The following is a 21,037-nucleotide window of genomic DNA, read 5'->3' on the forward strand; positions in this document are numbered from 1 at the left end:
TCCCCCCTGTCTCTGTGGCAGGGCAATCCCCTGTGTTCTCTCTCTCCTTTTGGGTGTTGTGGTCTGCAAAAGAGGCATTGAGTGGCAAACATGTTCAGTCCATAGTCTACTTTCCACATGCATCTTCCCTCCTGGGAGGATCCTCCAAACATCCTTTATTTGGTGCTCCCTTCTCTATCTGAACAGCCCTTTCCTCTAGGATACCCGGCTGGCCTCTAAGTTATGGAGTAATCCTCCTGGTGCTGATCTCAGCTATTCTTGGGTATTAATCTCATACTTTGTTACTTTATATCCCCCAGATGAATGCAATCTTTCTATGTCTATCCCTCTCTTTCTGACTCATTTCGCTTAGCATGATACTTTCCATATTGTACCACTTGTATGTAAATTTCATGACTTCATCTTTTCTAAGAGCTACATAGTACTCCATTGTGTAGATGTACCAAAGTTTCTTTAACCAGTCATCTGTTCTTGGGCATTCAGGTTTCTTCCAGTCTCTGGCTATTGTAAAGAGTGCTGCAATGAACAAACAAGTGCAGATGTCACTTCGACTATACATTTTTGCCTCTATGGGATATATTCCCAGGAGTGGTATTGCTGGGTCAAATGGGAGCTCAATTTCTAATTTTTTGAGAATCGTCCATACTGTTGTCCAGAAGGGCTGAACCAGTGGACATTCCCACCAACAGTGAAGGAGTGTCCCTTTCTCGCCACATCTGCGCCAGCATCGTTTGCTTTTGTTCTTTTGAATGTGGGCCAGTCTCTGAGGTGTGAGATGGTATCTCATTGTGGTTTTGATCTGCATCTCCCTGATGATTAATGATGTAGAGCATTTTCTCATGTGCTTTTTTGCCATTCGGATTTCTTCTTTGAGAAAGTTTCTGTTCATTTCATTGCCCCATTTTTGGATGGGGTTGGATGTTTTCTTCTTGTGGAGTTTAACCAGTATTTTGTATATCCTGGATATCAACCCCTTGTCAGATGTGTATTCGGTGAATATCCTTTCCCATTCTGTAGACTGTCTTTGTATTTTGGTCACTGTTTCTTTGGAGGTGCAGAAGCTTCTTAGTTTAAGATAGTCCCATTTATCTATCTCTGTTTTCACTTGCTCGGCCAGTGACGTGGCATCTTTGAAGATACCATTAGCTTCAATGTCATGGAGGGTTTTGCCAACTTTATCTTCAATGTACCTTATGGTTTCTGGTCTGATGTTGAGTCTTTAATCCATTTTGATCTTACTTTTGTACATGGTGTTAGGCAGAGTTCTGAGCCTATTTTTTTGCATGTAGCCGTCCAGTGATGCCAACACAATTTATTAAAGAGGCTTTCCTTACTCCACTTCACATTACTTGCACCTTTATCAAAGATTAGATGAGCATATGATTGAGGAGAGATGTCAGTGTATTCAACCCTGTTCCATTGGTCTGCAGTTCTGCCTTTGTTCCAGTACCATGCTGTTTTAATTATTACTGCTTTGTAGTACAGTTTGAAGTTCGGGAGGTTGATTCCTCCCATTTTCTTTTTCCCAAGAATTGCTTTAGCTATTCGTGGGGGCTTATTGTTCCATATAAATTTCAAGAGTGTTTGCTCCATTTCTTTGAAGAATGTCATGGGTATCCTTATAGGGATTGCATTGAATTTATACAATGCTTTCGGTAGTATTGCCATTTTGACAATGTTAAGTCTCCCGACCCATGAGCAGGGGATATCTTTCCATTTCCTCATGTCCTCTTTTATTTCCTGAAGTAGCGTTTTGTAGTTTTCTTTGTACAGGTCCTTTACTTCCTTAGTTAAGCTGATTCCTAGGTACTTGATTTTCTGGGGCACAATTGTGAATGGGATTGTTTTTTCATGTTGCTTTCTTCTCTCTCACTGTTTGTGTATAGGAAAGCCATGGACTTTTGGGTATTGATTTTATAACCTGCAACTTTACTATACGAGTCTATTGTTTCTAGGAGTTTTTTGGTGGAAGTTATTGGGTTCTCTAAGTAGAGTATCATATCATCTGCGAATAGTGAGAGCTTGATTTCTTCCTTTCCTACCTGAATGCCCTTAATATCTTTTTCCTGCCTAATCGCTATTGCAAGTACTTCCAGTACTATATTGAACAGCAGTGGAGAGAGTGGGCATCCCTGTCTTGTCCCTGATCTTAGAGGGAAGGCTCTCAGTTTTTCCCCATTGAGGATGATGCTTGCTGTAGGCTTGTGGTAGATGGCTTTAATTATGTTGAGGAAGGTCCCCTCTATACCCATTTTGGCTAGGGTTTTCATCATAAAGGGGTGCTGGATCTTATCAAATGCTTTGTCTGCATCTATTGATATGATCATATGCTTTTTATCTTTTCTTTTGTTGATATGGTGGATTATGTTGATTGATTTCCGAATGTTAAACCATCCTTGCATCCCTGGGATGAATCCTACTTGGTCATGGTGTATGATCTTTTTAATGAGTAGTTGGATTCTATTTGCTAGTAGTTTGTTGAGGATCTTTGCATCTGTGTTCATCAGGGATATCGGCCTGTAATTCTCTTTCTTTGTGGTATCTCTGTCTGCTTTTGGTATCAGTGTGATATTTGCTTCATAGAAACTGTTCGGAAGTGTTTTTGATATTTCAATTTCGTGGAAAAGCCTAAAGAGCATTGGGAGTAAGTCCTCTTTAAAGATTTGGAAGAATTCACTAGTGAATCCATCCGGGCCAGGACTTTTGTGCTTGGGGAGACTTTTTATTACCATTTCAATTTCCTTGATGGTGATAGGTCTGTTCAGGTATTCCAGGTCTTCTTGGTTCAGCCTTGGGAGTCTGTAGGAGTCTAGGAATTTATCCATTTCCTCGAGGTTTTGATGTTCCGTGGCATAAAGCTTCTCAAAGTACTCCCTGAGGATCCTCTGAATTTCTGTGGTTTCTGTTGTAATGACCCCCTTTTCATTTCTGATTCGGTTTATTAGGGTTTTCTCTCTCCCTTTCTTTGTGAGTTTTGCTAGAGGCTTATCGATCTTGTTAATTTTCTCAAAGAACCAGCTCTTGGTTTCATTGATCTTTCGGATTGTTTTTTGGGTTTCCATCTCGTTAATCTCTGCTCTTAGTTTTATTATTTCCTTTCTCCTGTTCGGGTTGTGCTCCTTTTGTTGGTCCTTCTCCAAGCTCTTAAGCTGTGAGGTTAGGTTACTTATGTGTGCTCGCTCCTCCTTCCTGAGGAATGCTTGTAGAGCTATAAACTTTCCTCTTAACACAGCCTTTGCTGTGTCCCATAAGTTTTGGTAACTCGTGTTCTCATTTTCATTCGTTTCTAGGAATCTTTTGATTTCCTCTTTGATTTCCTGTCTAATCCACTCGTTGTTCAATAGTGCACTGTTTAATTTCCAGGTGTTTGATTTAGTTTTCTGTTTTTGTGTGTGATTTACTTCTAATTTCAGCGCATTATGGTCTGAGAAGATTGTTGATACAATCTCTACCTTCTTAATTTTATGGAGGCATGTTTTGTGGCTCAGCATGTGGTCTATCTTGGAGAATGTTCCATGTACGCTTGAGAAGAATGTGTATTCAGCTTTTTGTGGAGGAAGTGTCCTGTATAATCTACTAAGTCCCTTTCTTCCATTGTTTCCCTCAAATGAAGTATGTCCTTGCTAAGCTTGAGTCTGGTTGATCTATCAAGAGGTGACAAAGCAGTGTTGAAGTCTCCCACTAGTATTGTGTTGCTATTGATGTCTTTTTCCAAATCTATGAGTAGTTGTTTTAAGTACTTTGCTGGTCTCTCATTAGGTGCATATACATTTATTATTGTAAGTTCTTCCTGTTGTACAGATCCTCTGATCAATAAGAAATGGCCTTCACTGTCTCTTATGACCTTCCTCACTCTGAAATCGATGTGGTCTGATATAAGGATGGCTACCCCAGCTTTTTTATGGGAGCTGTTTGCCTGTAGGATTGTTTTCCAGCCTTTGACTCTGAGTCTGTGTTTGCTTTGACTATTGAGATGCGTTTCTTGCAGGCAGCAGAATGTTGGGTTCAATTTTCTAGTCCATCCTGCCACTCTATGTCTTTTAATTGGTGAGTTTAGCCCATTGACATTGAGAGAGATTATTGTTATGGGATTCTGTCCCATTGTTATGTTAAAATTTGGTGTATTTGAGGGGCCTTTCTTGCCTTAAAGTAGCCCATTTAGTTGTTCTTGTAACCATGGTTTTGAGTCTATGAAGTTCCTGAGCTGTTGTTTGTCTGTGAAACTGTGTGTTGTTCCTTCTATTATGAATGAGAGTCTTGCTGGGAAAAGTATTTTGGGGGAGGCATTTATTTCATTGAGTTTTTTTACTATGTCCCACCACTGTTTTCGGGCCATGAGGGTTTCATCAGAAAAATCAGCTGTGAATTTTAAGGATGCTCCTTTGTAAGAGATTTCTTTCTTCGATCTTGCTGCTTTCAGAATTTTGTCTCTGTCTAAGGTTTTGGTCATTTTGATCAGAATGTGTCTTGGGGTATTTTTGTTCGGATTTCTTCTAGCTGGTACCCTTCGGGCCTCCTGAATGTGGTCACAAGTTTTCTTCAGCTCTGGAAATGTTGTAGCAATGATGTCTTTGACAGTTTCTTCTTCATCGAGGTTTTCTTCCTGTCCCTCTGGGACTCCAATAATTCTTATGTTACCCCTCTTGGCTTCATCACGATCTTCTCTTGCCATCTGTTCCCGAATTGTGAGTCTCTTTTCCATTTTCTGCTCTTTTCTGGAGAGTCTCTGAACTTCATCTTCGAGCTCACTGATTCTGTTCTCAGCCGCTCTTACTCTGCTGCTGAGGCCTTCCACTGAGCTTTTCAATTCGCCTACGAGATTTTTCAGGTCTGACATTTCTGATTGCATTTTCCTCATTTCTGCCTTCAGATCCTCTTGTCTTCTATTGGCATTGCTTTCCATTGTTTCTTTTAATTCCCTAAGCATCCTAAGTAGTTCCCTTCTGAATTCCTTGTCAGAGAGGTTGTCTAACACTACAGTACTGTTGGTGTCATCTGGGCTAGACTCTTCAATATGAATGTTTGGTGGGCTTTTGCGTTGCTTTACCATTGTGAGAGGTGTGGTTTAGTCCTTCACGTTCAGTGTTACTATTCTGCTTGATATGCAGTGTGAGTTAAGATAGGCTTATGAGTTATTGGCAACTGTGTTTCTAGTGGCTGAGCTAAAATAGAGAAGTTTCCATCTAAGAAGTTAGCTTATGGTTCCTATGGCATATGTACTGGGAAAATATTTCCCGGCTAACGCGGCCGCGGCTCTGGAAAGAGTCCCTGGCACTGGGCGAGGAGTTGGGAATGTCTCCTGTTTGGAATTGGAGCCGTTCAGCTTTGTTGCCCAGAGCTGGGCCTCTGTGCCCGTCCCACGCAGATCAGGGGTTGAAAACCGGCTGTCTAGGGGCTGTTTCTAGCTGCGCGTGCCCAGAGAGGAACCCAGGCCCTTGGGGGCGGGCTGTACCTGTTGGAATTGGAGCCGTTCAGCTTTGTTGCCCAGAGCTGGGCCTCTGTGCCCGTCCCACGCAGATCAGGGGTTGAAAACCGGCTGTCTAGGGGCTGTTTCTAGCTGCGCGTGCCCAGAGAGGAACCCAGGCCCTTGGGGGCGGGCTGTACCTGTTGGAATTGGAGCCGTTCAGCTTTGTTGCCCAGAGCTGGGCCTCTGTGCCCGTCCCACGCAGATCAGGGGTTGAAAACCGGCTGTCTAGGGGCTGTTTCTAGCTGCGCGTGCCCAGAGAGGAACCCAGGCCCTTGGGGGCGGGCTGTACCTGTTGGAATTGGAGCCGTTCAGCTTTGTTGCCCAGAGCTGGGCCTCTGTGCCCGTCCCACGCGGATCAGGGGTTGAAAACCGGCTGTCTAGGGGCTGTTTCTAGCTGCGCATGCCCAGAGAGGAACCCAGGCCCTTGGGGGCGGGCTGTACCTCGAATGTCTCCCTTCTTGTACAGTAGTACAGTCCTGCAGGTTTTCCAATGGGACAGAACATTGCATTCAGACAGGTAGTGTGTGAAGAGTCGAGCCAGTGTATTGATGTACATATTCCTTGATTATTAAGAAATGGCCTTCTCTGTTCTTTCTAACCTTTTTGACTTGAAATCTATTACACTGGATATTTAGTATAGTCATCCCAGACTTTTTTGAAGGAGTTGTTTGCTTGAAGAATTGTTTTCCAGATTTTTCTTTTGAGTCTGCATTTGCTCTGACAATTCAAATGTGTTTCTTTTAGGCAGCATAATGTTGGATTCAGTTTTTTTAATCCATTTTACCACTCTGTCTCTTAATTGCTTCCATTAGATCATCAACATTGAGAGAGATTATTGTCATGGGGTTTTATGCCATTTTTATGTAAAATTTATTGTATTTGTGGTTTGTCTTTTCTTAGAGTAGACTGTACAGTTTTTTTAAGGTTTGTTTTGAGTCTATGAATTTCCCGAGCTGTTGTTTATCCATGAAGTTTTGTGAATCATTCCTTCAAATCTGAATGAAAGTCTAGTCTGGCAAAGTATTCTTGGTGAGGTGTTCATTTCATTAAGTTTTTTTAACTATATCCCACCATTGACCTCCAACCCGGAGAGCTTCATATGACAGGTATGCTGTAAATCTAAGGGATGCTCCTTTGTATGCAATTTTCTCCTTTGATATTGCTGCTTTCAGTATTGTATCTCTATCTATGATATTTGTTGTTCTCATTAGGATATGTCTGGGAGTCATTTTAGTTGGTACCCTTTAGGCTTTGTGGATCTAGATTCTTGCATTCTCCAGCTCTGGGAACTTTTCAGGAATGATGGCCTTATCTGTTACTACCTTAATTGGAGTTGTCTCCCAGTCCCTCTGGAACTCCAGTGATTCTTATATTGCTCCTCTTTAATTCATCCCATAGCTCTCTTGCCTACCCTTGAGCTATTTTGCATGTTTTTTCATCTTCTGTTTTTGCCTGTTTGCTTTCTGTAGATCATCTTATAGCTTACCTACGTTGGCTGTTATCACTCTACTGTTAAGGGTACCCATTGAGTTTTTCATTTTGTCTACCACACTTTTTATTAATGACAATTCTGTTTGTAGTTTTCTTATTTGTGCTCTTACCTCCTTCTGTATTTCATTGGCTGTCTGTTCCACTGTTTCTTTGAGCTCATAAAAATCTTCACCATTTCATCTCTGAACTCCTTATCAGTGAGATTTTGTATGTAGTTATTCTTCATTGAGGTTTCAGGGCTCCTATCTTCATCCACTCCTCATGGTGGGGTTCTGTGTTGTTTTCTCATAGAGCCTGTGGAAATCTGAAAGGTGTCATCTCTTTTCCCTCCATCTAGGATAGTCCCTTCCTTTTAGGTGTTCCTGTGTAATTATGAGGAGACTTTTTGGAAATTGTCCTTATGGGCTATACAGGGGGAGTATCGCTGCTGGGAAAACAATGCCCTTTGCAATTCTAACCTGGAGGTGGGCAATTTAGCAGAGTTTAGTGTTTGAATTTCTGCTTAGTTGCTTCCTACGAACACTCCTACTGGGTCTTTCTTTAGGTCTGTGCTGCCTCCACTGCCACTGCCACTGCCACCCAATATTTTTTCTTTAATTTTTTTGAATATTCACCATAGGGATGGAAGATACTTCTTTAAATCCAGAAAACTCAGGTTTAATCCATATCTACTCCTGCTCCATCAATATCTTGACAAAGTCATCCTCACTCTGGGGCATAATTTCTTTTCTTTTTCATTTTTCTTTTTTTTTGTATTGAATTTCTGTGAGATATACCCTTACAAAATTTTCATGATTGGGTTTCAGTCATATAGTGCTCCAATACCATCCCTCCACCAGTGTACATTTCCCAGAACCAGTGTCTCCAGTTTCCCTCCCATCATCTGGAGCATAATTTCTTGCTGTCCTACTGTCTCATTAAGGGAGATTCCTGTCACAATATTTAACTCCAGTCATTGTGAATTCTTCTGAAAGATGTTGTTAGTTAACCAGGATGTTCCTTATTTTTACCACGGAATGGAGAGAGCACTGAGAAAACGTGAGGCAAAAACAGATAAATTAAATAACTAGAAAAAAAACTAATTAAACCCAAAGGTAACAAATAGAAAATAATATAGGTCACAACAGTGTTAAGTAAAATTAAGGATAGAAAATCAGTAAAGGTAATCAATGGAATGGGGTTGTAGAGATAATACAGTGGTAGGGAATTTTTCTTGCATGCAAGCAATTCACTTTCAATCTCCAACACTGTACATGATTCTCCAAGTCCTGCCAGGAGTGATTTGTGATTCAAAGCCAGAACAAAGCCTTGGGAACTGCTGGGTGTGGCCCCCCAAAAAACAAAGAGCATAAATGGACAAAAATAAAATTATTTGATTTAATAAAATGATAGAATTGACATCCTCTTAATTAGATGAACTAAGAATAGAGAATAAACAGCATTATTATGAATTTCCAAGTCAGGAAAGAAAGCAGGGACATTGCAATTGATTCTACAGAAGATTAATTATAATGTCTTATACTATATTAAAGTCTGTTTTATTCCATTCAAAATATATTTTTCTTATATTAACATAACCATTCCTTTCTTAATTTTTATGATATATTTTTCCATTCTATTACTTTTAATTTCTGTCCTTGGGTTTCATGTGAATCTCTTATAGACAGCATATATTGGGATCATGTGGATCATTGGTAGATAATTGCTATCTACAAATTTCTACTTTTTTAAAAATTATGAACAATTGTACAGACAAATATCATATAATCTGGATAAAATAGAAAAATTAATAGAAATAAAATTTTTCAAAACTAAAATACAAATAGAAAATCTTAAAGGATCTATAACTAATAAGAGATTGAATTAGTAATCAAAACCTCCCAACAAAGAAAGCCCAAACCTCATGGGAAAAACTCACTCAAAATTTTAAGATATTAATACTAATGTTTCTCAAACTTATCAATCTGATACTACGATAACTTCTTAGGTATGAAGTCAGAATGAAGGGATATAATGATCTCTCCCATATGTAGGGCTACGAAAATACGCATTAAGGGAAGAAGAAATGACTAAAAGCAACTTGAGTTTGTAGGGGTTAGGGATCAGATGGGAGGTGTCTTTGGGAGTTTGGTGGAAGGAAATGTGTATGTTATTGGTAGATGTGGTGTTGGAATTATGTATGCACGAAACCATAATTAGCAGTGTAACTAATCACATCATCTTAAAAGAATTAAATTTGTTTTATATTTATGTTGGCTCTTTTCACTTTTAATTTTCTGTTTCATTTTCTTTTGTCCTCTATATGATTTTATTTTACTTTTTAGGGTATCCAATGGTGCTCAGGGGGTTTATTCCAACACTGTGTTCTATCACTATCCAAGGTTCATTTCTGACAGTGATAGAGGGACCACAAGACATTTAAAATAAATAAACACTAAGAAAGACAATCTCAAAATGGAAGAGGATATTTGTAACATATGAATTTGAGAAAGGACTAAGATAAATAAAAATATATAGATGTGAAATTCATATTACTTAATAACAAAGACAAAACAAATAATCTGATTTTTTTTTTTGCTTTTTTGGGCCACACCCAGCAATGCACAGGGATTACTCCTGGTGGTGCTCAGGGGACCATATGGGATGCTGGGAATTGAACCCGGGTCTGCTGCGTGCAAGGCAAATGCCCTACCCGCTGTGCTATCTCTCCAGTTCCCCAAATAATCTGATTTTAAAGTGCATAGAGAAACTGTGATACATTTTTCAAGGAAGATATGCAAATAAGCTGTAAGTACATGTAAAATACTCAATATCACTAGTAATATGGAAAACAAAAATTACACCCATAAGAAGAAAATACCATACCTGTTATGAAGGATATTACTAGTATTATGTTAATATACACTTATGTATTAATGGATATGGAATAAAAGAGAATCTGTACACATTTTCACAGGCGTGTAAATTAATACATCTATTGTGGAATACAGCATGTATATTCCTTTTAATATCCCTTTTAATATCCAAGAACAGGGAAAACAGGAGTCAGGAAGACTGTAGAAGTCAATTCCTAAGAGTCAGGAATTGTAACAACATAGTAACAATCAACAGATTAATGGAGAAGAAGATGCAACAGAATGGGAGACTAAAACCTAAGGATAGTAGAGATAAGGACCAGGAGGATTGCTCCCTGGCTTGAAAGTTGGCCTCACATTCAGGGGTAAAAGGCAGCTCAGATAGAGAAGGAATCACCGAATAAAGGATGCTTGAAGGCCTGCTTTAGATGGGAGATGTGTGCTGAATGTAGACTATAGACCGGACATGATGGCCACTTAATGCCTGTATTGCAAACCACAACACCCAAAGAAGAGAAAGAGTAAATGGGAATGCACCAGCAGCAGAGGCAGGTGAGGCTGGGGTGGAGCGGTGGGGTGATGGTGGTGGGAGGAATACTGGGAACATTGGTGGTGGAGAATGGGCACTGGAGGAGTGATGGGTACTCGATCATTGTATGACTAAAACATCAGCATGAAAGTTTGTAAGACTGTAACTGTACCTCATGGTGATTCATTAAAAAATCACTGTCACTGTCACTGTCCTCCCATTGTTCATAGATTTGCTCAAGCAGGCCCAGTAACGTCTCCATTGTGACAATTGTTATTGTGTTTGGAGTATCGAATATGTCACAGGTAGCTTGCCAGGCTTTTCTGTGTGGGCGAGATACTCTCGGTAGCTTGCCGGGCTCTCTGAGAGGGGCGGAGGAATCGAACTCGGGTCGGCCATGTTGGCCGCTTGCAAGGCAAATACTCTACCGGCTGTGCTATTGTTCCAGCCCCCATTAAAAAATAAATTAATTAATTAAGAAGATGAAACACACACGTTAACATACACATTGAAATATTATTTGACTATAAAATAGAGGAAAATTTTGACATCTGGGATAATACTAAAAGCTTTATGCTAGGTGAAATAAATTTTAAAAAAAGAGAAATGCTATATTCTGCCATTTACATGTGGTATCCATAGAAGGTGAATACATAGAAACATAGAGCAGAATGATGATTGTTAGGGGTGGGGATTTGGAGAAATGTGGAGGAGGGTAAAAGAGTACAAACTTCAGTTATGTGATGAGAAAATTCTGGAGAAAATAACATACAATTTGAATATTTTAGTTTAAAATACTAGCATTTCTCATTCAAAAGTTGCTACAAGAGGGGCTGGAGTGATAGCACAGTGGGTAGGGCATTTGTCTTGCACGTGGATGACCCAGGTTTGATTCCCAGCATTCCATATGGTCCCCCAAGCACCACCAGGAATAATTCCTGAGTGCAGAGCCAGGAGTAACCCCTGAGCATCACCAGGTGTGACCCAAAAAGGCAAAAAAAAAGTTGCTACAAAAATAGATCATTAAATAATTTCACACAAAATATCAATTATGTCTGTTGATAGAGGTGCTAACTAACCTATTGTGATTTCACAATTCACACATATGTAAAATCATCAAATTTAATATATATGTATGTGTATTTTGAAATTTGTTAAATTCATGTTATATTTCAAAAGTATTTCAACAAATCTGAAAAAAATCCCAACACATATAATGTATTATTCACCACATACACCATGAATAAGTGGAATTTACCTTAGATTGAAAGCTTTGCTTAACATAAGAAAAATAAATCAGTGAAATACAATGTTCTAGTAAGTTATATATAATTTAATAATTTAATTTGTAAATCATTTATCAATACATTCAACATATAATATCACATATGGTATGATAAATAATTTCTATTTTATAGGAAATACAAAAGTATTTCAACAAATACAACATACATTATATATTTCATGTTGTATATATTGTGCATTGGGCTGGAGCAATAGCACAGCAGGTAGGGCGTTTGCCTTGCACACAGCCAATATGGCCAACCTGAGTTTAATTCCTCCACCCCTCTCAGAGAGCCCAGCAAGCTACCGAGAGTATCGCACCCACACGGCAAAGCCTGGAAAGCTACCCATGACATATTCGATATGCCAAACACAGTAACAAGTCTCACAATGTTACTGGGCCCGCTCTAGCAAATCGATGAACATTGGGAGGATGATGACAGTGATATTGTGCATTGTATCATAATACAGTAAATATAATAAATATAAATATATGTGTATATTATATAGCGGTAGGGCGTTCGCCTTACAAGCGGCCAACATGGCCGACCCGAGTTCGATTCCTCCCCGCCTCTCGGAGAGCCCGGCAAGCTATCGAGAGTATTCGATATGCCAAACACAGTAACAACAAAGTCTCCAATGGAGGCGTTACTGGGCCCGCTCAAGCAAATCGACGATCAACGGGAGGGCCTTTACCTTTACCTTACCTTTTATTATATATCTTATTCTGGGGAGGTCACACAGATATTTTCAGGGCTTGCTCCTGGATCTATGCTCAGAAATTACATCTGAAAGTGCTCATATTGAAAATTGCAAGCAAGGGAAGTGGCTTTTACTATATTTCTGTCTTACATATTTTATATCTCAAGTATACATGAAGTATTAAAGTCAATAAATTCAGCGAGATTGCAATATACAAGATCACTATAATATGTTGCAGAATCAAAAAGTGATACAAAGAAAATAATTTAATTTATAAATCAACAGAAAAACTGCTTAGGAAAAATTTGACCCAAATATGTGAGACTGAAAGTCTTGCTGAAAACTGCAAAACACCAGTGTCCCCAGTTTGGAACAGTGTATGACTGACACCCAATCATGAGCAGCTTTGTAAGGGTCTGTTTCTCATTAAAAATTTTTTTTGAAAAAGCAAAACAAAACTGCAAAACACTGTCAAAAATTTAAAGAAGATATATATATATATATATATATATATATATATATATATATATATAAACAGGGATTGTTTGTTGATAGATTGGAGTACTTCATTATGTTCAGTTGGCATTACAACCCAAGTTATATGATTTAATGAAACCTTTGTCAAAATGTCCTTTTTACCTTTTTTGGTTGGAAATTAGCAAGGTGGTCTCAAAGTTTTTTGGTTTGGGACTACACACAGAGGTGCTCAGTGCTTAGTACTGAATCTGCCCTCAAGGATCACTCTGGGAACAATATGGGGTGCCAGGGAAAGAAGCTGGATTGACAGCATCCATGCAAGTACTCAGCCTTCTGTACTATCTCTACAGCTCCTGGTCTCTATGTCTTATGGAAAAACAAGTGACACAGAAGAGTTAGGCAATCTTAAAAGGAAGGAACATCTTGGTGTACTCATACTTATTGCGTGAAACTGGCTCCCAAATAAAATCCGCAAGGTCAGGGCAGTATCCTGGGCAAAACACATTTAGCTTGGTTTAGGTATTGGGAGCTGCAGAGGTGCAGTCAAGCAGGAATACTGCTAGAATGTGACTGGTGGTTACCATAGCTTCAATGTTATACATTAGAAGTATTTACGAATTGCTTATCACCCTCTGGCCACAACTCTGCTCTCAATCATATGTGTTATAAGGAATGACCCTCGTGATGGGAGCCAGGGGGAAAGTGATGCTGAAATAAATAAATAAACCAAGTTGTCCCTTGCTCTGCACTGTCAAAGTTTGCCTGCTTCCTAGGGAAGTCACCGTGTCAGTCTCATTTTTTTGTAACTGACTCTGCTAGACAGAGTTGAAGTTATGGACTGACCAGGTTCAAGGCAGCACCCTGCTGCAACTTCCCAACTTCAAAATTCGCCATATTTCAAAGACGTATTCAAATGATGTGATATGTGAATAAAGTTAAACATACATATAAATGAAATGAAATTGAAGCCCCGGATAAATCCATACATCTCCAGTCAATTTATTTCAATAATAAAGCTAAGAAAGTTTTAATAATTGTCAAAAATTGTCTTTTCAGGACTGGCGATCTAGTTCAGTGGTTTAGGCTCTTGCTTTACATGCAGCGAATTCCAGTTTCATCTCCAGTGTGGTTCCCTGAGCATCACCAGAAGTGATTCCTAAACATATGACCAGCAGTAAGCCTTAAGCATTGTCCAAAACAAAACAAAGTCTTTTCAATAGATGGATCATAGACAAGTTGATATAAAAATATAGTAATTGGGACCTCTAACTCATAATATAGAAATTATCTCAATACTAAAAGGTAAGTGACTAAACTAAGGAGTTCTTAGACGAGATCATTGTGGCAAATCTTTATTACCTAAACGTACAAGGAGTATCCTATGAAGAAAATAAAAAGACAACACACAAATGAGAGAAATATTGTGTCACTGATTAGGAACTACTCAGAATAATGTAATTTAAAGCAGTCCAAAGAATTTTAGTATGCATTTCATCAAGAAAGATACACAAATGTCCCACTAAATACATGAAAAGATATTTATCATCATTAGCCAACATAAACTAAGGCCAAAATGATAATGATAATTAATTTCACAGGATAGCAGTGCATAATACATATGTACATGAAAACAAACATTAGTAAATTTTGACAAGAATGATGAGTAATTGGGACTACTAGTAGAAAACTTTGGTATTTAGGAACTTAGAAAAACTTTAGTCCTTAAACTGTGAAACTGAATGCTCGAGAAAGTTAGCAATGTCAAGTATACCCCAAAAAATGTTCATATCAAATCTTATACATGAGAGCCATTGTGATATTATACCATTATGTCATCTTGCCTTTCACATGACCAACCTGAGTTCAATTCCTGATATCCCATATGGTCCTCTAAGTATCATTGGTAGTCATTCCTTAGCACAGAGCCAGGAATATGCCCTGAGCATTGATGGGTGGGCCCAAAAAACAAAAATATTGTACATGACTCTTCACATAAATTATCATTCATGATTGCCAAAAACTAACAATGACCCAAATATTCATTAACTGACAAACATATAACTTACATTATACATATATATGTATATATATCATGTGTGTATGTATGTACATGTACATATATATAAGTAAAAGAAGGCAGACATGTAAAGATGAATATTGTCTAGTTTTACTTATAGATTTCCATCTCCACAACACTGATTTATCAGTAGTAGCACATCAGATTGATTGGGATGTAACATAGAAGCCAACAATCTTGACTAACAAAACATTAACACAGAAGGCTTAACTTGAAACAATAGCCTAGTAAACCCCTCGGGCAAAGATTTAATGTCCCCATGGTGTGGTATAAAAACTGTCACAAATTTTCTTCTACAGAAATATTTTTTAATTATTCTGTTAATCAGTTAATGGTTATAAGAAATATGAAATAAATTATTATGGACTGTTTCAAGGTCAGGCTTGAGGGGTGGTTGGGAAAATGGAGAGGTTGGTGGAGGGAAGGTGACAGTGGTAATGGGATTGGTGTTGGAATATGAATGCCTGTAACAAATCATCATGAACAACTTTGTAAACCATGATGTTTAAATAAAGTGGGGGAAAACTAAGTTATTATGGTAGAGATATGCCATGTCTTTTGTTAAGCTGATTCTTAGATACTTTATGTGTTGAGATACTATTTCAAATGGGAGAGACTCCTTAACTACTTTCTCCTCTGATTCATTCTTTGTCTATAAGAATGCATTTTTTTTGTGTGTTGATTGTAGCTTGGCCAGTTTTTGGTATTGGTTTATTATTTATAGAGACTTTTGTCATGGACCCTTTAAATTATTCTATGTAAATCACTATGTCAATTGCAAATAGTCATAATTTTAGTTTTTCACTTCCAGTTTGGATTGTTTCATTTTTTTCCTTGCCTAATGGCTGCAGTCATGATTTCTAATACTATGATAAATACAAGTGGAGATAGTGGACATCCTTGCCTTGTACCTGATGTCAGAGGGAATTCTTTCAGTTTTTCACCTTTAAGGATGATACTGGCATTGGTGGAATGCCCATTATTTCATCCTTTCTGGAAAACAATATGGACAGTCCTTCAAAAACTAGAAATTGAACTTCCATATGACCCCACAATATCACTTCTGGTAATATATCCCGAGGATGCAAAAAAGCACAGTAAAAATGACATCTGTACCTATATGTTCAATGCAGCACTGTTCACAATAGCCAAAATCTGGAAACAAGCCAAGTGCTCTAGAACAGATGACTGGTTAAAGAAACTTTGGTACATCTACACAATGGAATACTATGCAGCTATTAGGAGAGGTGAAGTCATGAACTTTGCTTATAAATGGAAAGAAAAGGAAAGTATCATGCTAAGTGAAATGAGTCAGAAAGAGAGGAACAGACATAGAAGGACTGCACTCATTTGTGGAGTATAAAACAACATAACATGAGGATAACTCTTAAGGACAGTAGATACACAGGACAGATAGATTGTTCCATAGATAGAATCCTGCCTCATGAGCAAAGGAGAGAAAGCAGCTGGAATAGAGAAGGGATCACTAAGAAAAAGATGGCTGGAGGAATTGGTCGGAATGAGAGTTGTGTCCAGAAAGTAGATAAAGGACCAAACATAATAACCTCTCAGGGTCTGTATTGCAAATCATAATGCACAAAAGTAGAGAGTGTCTATGGGGAATCATATCTGCCATGGAGGCAGAGGGAGGGTGGGAAAAGGGGGTTATACTGGGAATATTGGTGGTGGGGAATGTGCACTGGTAGAGGGATGGGTGTTTGATCATCGTGTGATTGTAACCCAAACATAAAGGCTTATAACTATCTCACAGTGATTCAATAAAATTTATAAAACAAAAAAGAAAAAGAAGGATGATACTAGCTGTGGGCTCGTTATAGATGACCTTTATCCTGAGGAAGATTCCTTTCACCCTATTTTGTTGAGGAATTTTTATACTGAATGGATATTGGATCTTGTCAAAGACTTTCTGTGCAAAAATTGATATGATAATATGATTTTTATCTTCCATTTTATTAATCTGATGTGTTATGTCAGGGACTGGAGCGGTAGCACAGTGGTAGGGTGTTTTCTTTGCATGCAGTCGTCCCGGCTGAGCCAGGTTCGATTCCTCCACCCCTTCTGAAGAGCCTGGCAAGCTACCGAGAATATCTTGCCCGCACAGCAAAGCCTGGAAAGTTACCCATGATGTATTCAATATGCCAAACAGTAACAACAAATCTCACGATGGAGACACTACTGGGCTCGCTCAAGTAAATTGATGAACAATGGGAGGACCGTGACCGTGACCGTGTTATGTCAACTGATTTGCCTATGTTGAACCATCCTTGCATTCCTGATATGAATCCTACTTGATCAGGTGATATGATTTATTGATATGTTGTTGGATTTGATTAGCTAAGACTTTTGTAAAGAATTATAACATCAATATTTATCAGGGATATTGATCTGACTTTTTTTTTCTGGAATTCTATCTCCTGTGGGTATTAGTGTAAAAGCTTCATAGAAAATCCTAGGAAGGATTTCTGTGCCTTTGATGTTTTTGAATAGTTTAATAAGTATAGACAGTAAATCTTCTTTGAAGATTTTATAGAATTCATCAGTGAACCATCTGGATCGGGAATTTTGTTCTTGGGAAGATTCTTAATTAGCATTTCAATTTCCTTACTAGTAATTTGCCTCTTCCGGTTTTCTATCTCCTCTGCCTTCAGCTTTAGGAGTCACATGACTCTAAAAATCTATCGATTTCTTCTAGGTTCTGCAGCTTAAAAGCATAAAGTTTTTATAATAACATCAGTATGACACTACTTCCACTACCCAGCCGTCGCCACACTCCAGGACGCTTTCCGGACCCGCGCGGCAGCTCCGGCCTAGACCCACGCACAACTGAAGACCCACAGAACAAGGTAAGCGGAACTCTCTGAGACCTTGGACTCCAGGCTCGCCGGACCCAGGGACAGAGCTTCTCTGCTTGCTCCCACCACCACAGGTGACAAAGGGATTCTAATCAGGAGCCCCACCCTACCCTGCCCTGTCTGCTTCCATCAACCACCCAGGGATCGAATTGTGCACAGGAGACCCACCCTACCCAGATAAATACCCCACTGGCAGACTTCCACTCTCGACACTACTTCCACTACCCAGCCGTCGCCACACTCCAGGACGCTTTCCGGACCCGCGCGGCCACAAGCGGCCGCGCGACACATCATAAGACACTAAATACCTGTCTTCTGGAATTGTCGTACCATATTTGATAGGGTTCAAATATGGTAACACCTACAAGGGGGATTAGAGGTCACCCCAAAAGCCTCTATACCTCTCGGAAAGACTGGCAAGCTACCGAGAGTATTCCGCCCGCACGGAAGAGCCTGGCAAGCTATCCGCTGTGTATTCGATATGCCAAAACCAGTAACTACAACTGGTCTCATTCACCTGACCCTGAAGGCTTCACCGACATGGCAGCACTGAGAAGGATGAGAAAGGAGAGGCCGACAAAATCTCAAGGCCGACCTAGGCTGCCACAACGAAGGAAGACAAAAATGATCGTCTGTACTTTCAATGCACGTACGCTAGCATCAGATGCATCCATCGAGGACCTGATGGTACAAGCGCGAATGATCAAGTACGACATCATTGGTCTGACCGAGACAAGAAGGCACGAATCTCACCATGCCATTTTCGACACTGGAGAAGAATTGTTCCTCGGAACATGCGATAAAAGAGGTGTTAGAGGCGTCGGTGTCCTTATCAACACAAACTTGGCCAAGAGCATTGATTCATTCGAATGCCTAACAACCCGAATCGGACGTTTACATTTGAATAGATGTGGCTCACTGCCTGCAGTTTCTATCTTCGTTGTCTACGCACCAACATCTCATTATGATGAAAGAGAAATCGAGAAGTTCTACATGGAGCTAGAGAAGTTCTATAAAGAAGACCACACCTTCTACAAGATCATTGTGGGTGATTTTAATGCCAAGATAGGACCGAGAAGATCAGCTGAAGAACTTCACATCGGAACCCATGGCCTAGAATGGAACGAACAGGGTGAGAGACTGTCTGAGTTCATCATGTCGACCAAGACCATTCATGGTAACTCACAGTTCCAGAAGGCAGAATCTAAACGATGGACATGGGAGTCTCCCGGTGGACGATTCCACAACGAAATAGACCACATCATATTCAATCGACGGTTTTGCCTGACTGATGTCGCTGTTGTCCCAAAATTTCGAACGGGATCGGACCACCGTCTCCTTCGTGCAAAATTCTACTTCACAGAGCGGGGAGAAAGGGCTGCAAAGTTCAAAAAGAGAACTCCCAGAACGACCACCAACTGGGAACTCTTTGGTACTATTGCGGCAACATGGGAAGATGCCATTGTTGACAACATTGACGAGGAATACGATCGACTGGTTCAGCACCTCCATGAATGTGCGAGGAACGCCAAGAGAGAGATAGCCACAAAAAGTCGCCTATCTTCGAAAACTCTTGAGCTAATTCGCCAGCGTGGTTTGGCGCATGCCTCAGGCAACCGCAAGCTAACGTCCGAGCTCGCAAAGCAGTGCAGAGATGCGATCAAGGAAGACCTCAAAGAGAGAAGAGCAGAAGTACTGGTAGATGCGGCAGAAGCCGGGAAAAGTATTCGTAACGCCCGCCTGTCCTTCGCCAACTATAAGACCAAGATGACTGCCCTCCGACGTCCTGATGGATCCATCACATCCTCCAGAACGGCAATGGAGAAGATTATCCATGACTTCTACTCAAATCTCTTCGATAGCCATGTCCACTTGCCAACATACCAAATTCCACAGGATGGGTATGTCGTTCCCAACGTTCTCCCTTCCGAAATCCGACACGCCATTTCGTCAGTAAAGAAGCAAACAGCACCCGGCCCAGACAAGGTCAGACCTGAACACCTGAAGAACCTGCCGTCAGTACTCATCAATACACTGGCTCGGCTCTTCACTCGCTACCTGTCTGAATGCAAGGTTCCATCTCAATGGAAAACCAGCAGGACCGTACTACTGTTCAAGAAGGGAGACATCCATGACATTGGCAACTATCGCCCGATCTGCCTATTGTCTGTCATCTACAAGTTGTTCACTCGAGTCATCCTGAATAGGATTGGCAGAACACTAGATGAAGGACAACCATGTGAGCAAGCAGGGTTCCGCAAAGGATTCAGCACCATCGACCATATCCACACGATAACCAAGCTTATTGAGGTTTCTCGGGAGTTCAAGATGCCGCTCTGCTTAACGTTCATTGATTTAAAGAAGGCCTTTGATTCTGTTGAGACGGAAGCGGTCATTGAAGCCCTAGCCAATCAGGGCATTCAAGCCCAATACATCAGGATCCTCCGTGAGCTGTATTGCGGATTCACTACCAGGATCTCACCATTCTACAAAGAAGTGATCGTTGATGTCAAGAGAGGGGTGCGGCAGGGTGATACCATTTCACCAAAACTCTTCAGTGCCACCCTCGAGAACATCATGCGACGACTGGAATGGGAAGGAATGGGAGTGAAGATAGATGGTCGGCAACTACACCACCTCCGCTTTGCTGATGACATTGTTTTAATAACACCAAACATCAGCCAAGCGGCACAAATGCTGGCCGACTTTGACCGTGAGTGTGGAAAGGTAGGACTACAGCTGAATCTTACGAAGACAATGTTTATGAGAAACAGCCTTGTTCCTGACGCCCCATTCGCTCTCAATGGAACGACCATCTCCGAATGCAACAGCTATGTGTACCTAGGTCGAGAGGTCAACATGACAAATGACCTGGCACCCGAGCTGCGCAGGAGGAAGAGAGCGGCTTGGAACGCCTTCAAGAACGTCGAAGAAATAGCTAAGAGGACGAAGAACCTCCGGCTCTGGGCACATCTCTTTGATTCCACTGTTCTTCCTGCATTAACATATGCCTCAGAGACCTGGGCCCTACGCAAACAAGATGAGAATGCCATTCAGGTCTCCCAAAGAAGAATAGAAAGAGCTATGCTTGGAATATCACGTTTCACTCAAATGAGAGAACGAATCCGGAGTTCTGACATCCGTCGATGATCAAGGATCAGGGACGCTGTCTCATTTGCCAAGGTGTCGAAAATCAGATGGGCTGGTCACGTAATGAGATTTAAAGACGACCGTTGGACTAGAGCTGTTACTGATTGGATTCCACGGGATGTCAAGAGACCG

Source organism: Sorex fumeus, unplaced genomic scaffold (genome assembly GCF_029834395.1).
Source record: "Sorex fumeus unplaced genomic scaffold, SorFum_2.1 ptg000122l, whole genome shotgun sequence".
In the NCBI taxonomy this organism is placed as follows: Eukaryota; Metazoa; Chordata; class Mammalia; order Eulipotyphla; family Soricidae; genus Sorex; species Sorex fumeus.